Source organism: Vigna umbellata, chromosome 5 (genome assembly GCF_029865625.1).
Source record: "Vigna umbellata cultivar VRB3 chromosome 5, Vumbellata_1.0, whole genome shotgun sequence".
NCBI classification, from domain to species: domain Eukaryota; kingdom Viridiplantae; phylum Streptophyta; class Magnoliopsida; order Fabales; family Fabaceae; genus Vigna; species Vigna umbellata.
Genome location: NC_142169.1, coordinates 61,748,398 through 61,749,545, shown reverse-complemented (window position 1 = coordinate 61,749,545; position 1,148 = coordinate 61,748,398).

Below are 1,148 nucleotides of genomic sequence, written 5' to 3'. Positions count from 1 at the left end.
TTCTAATTCTAAAACTGAAACATTTCTTAAAAATGAATTTAAATAAAAAAGATCTTAAATAAATATTGTAGAGAAATTTTTTATATACTTGGAAAAGTATCCTTCGGAAGAAAAAATAAAGCAAAAATCAAGATTTTCCGTACAACAGGTGAAAACTTTTTGAGTTATGATGGATTTTGTATAAACTTTCAAGTTGTTTGATGAGGATTCCTCATAAGTCAAAGCTATTGGATCGACGTTGTCATCCTCATCAGCCTTTCCCACTCCTGTCAAAAGGTCTTTACCACACTCCACTAATCCAAAATTAGGGCTCATAATTCATTTATCAAATTTTCTACTGTTTGTAGTTGGATTCGATAGTGGAAATTAACATGATTGTTTTCCGAACAAGTAGAAGAGAATAAATTGAAGAAGCACGAATATTACTACAATTAAATAATTAAATTATGAATGTGCAAGAAAATAAAATATTAAAGAATTAATGATTTGGTGGAAGCCCGTTTGGCAGTGAAGCACTTAAATATGTAATCAGTGGAGCCAAGTGTTTAAGAAAGTTGGTTGGGCCATAGAATACATGGCTTCATCTCTTTGGTGCCATTTTCTGTACTCATTTTGCCATTTTATGAATTTGCAATGAATGAGAATGAGACTGTAAATTTTTTGTTCTTCTCAACAATATCTATCAATGATTTGGTTGAACTAAGTTTTTCACGCCTGAACACAACTATTTTTTTTTACTTTCGTCCTCCATCTTTAATTTAAATATTACCACGGTTAATTTTGTCACTCCAAGTTAATGTTAATGTTAATGATTTTATTACAGTTCTCAAAATAGGTTATAACTCGCGGGCTAATTCGGCCCGGATTCAGATTTGGTTGGATTTGAAAAAAATATTTTTTCTAAGTAGGTCAATTTTCAACCGGTTCATCCGGGTTGAACCCATGGTGAGCTGAGTTAGCTCACCAACCCACCTAATTTTATTTTATTAATTTATTATTTTATGAAACCATAAAAAATATTCTCACGGTGACTCTATACCAGAAAAGAAACCTCATGTTCCTCGCTCGAATCTACTCTACTCTTGTGAATCTACTCTGCTCTCACGGTGCTCTCCCTTCACTCTTCCTCAACCCCAAATCCAGGTTAG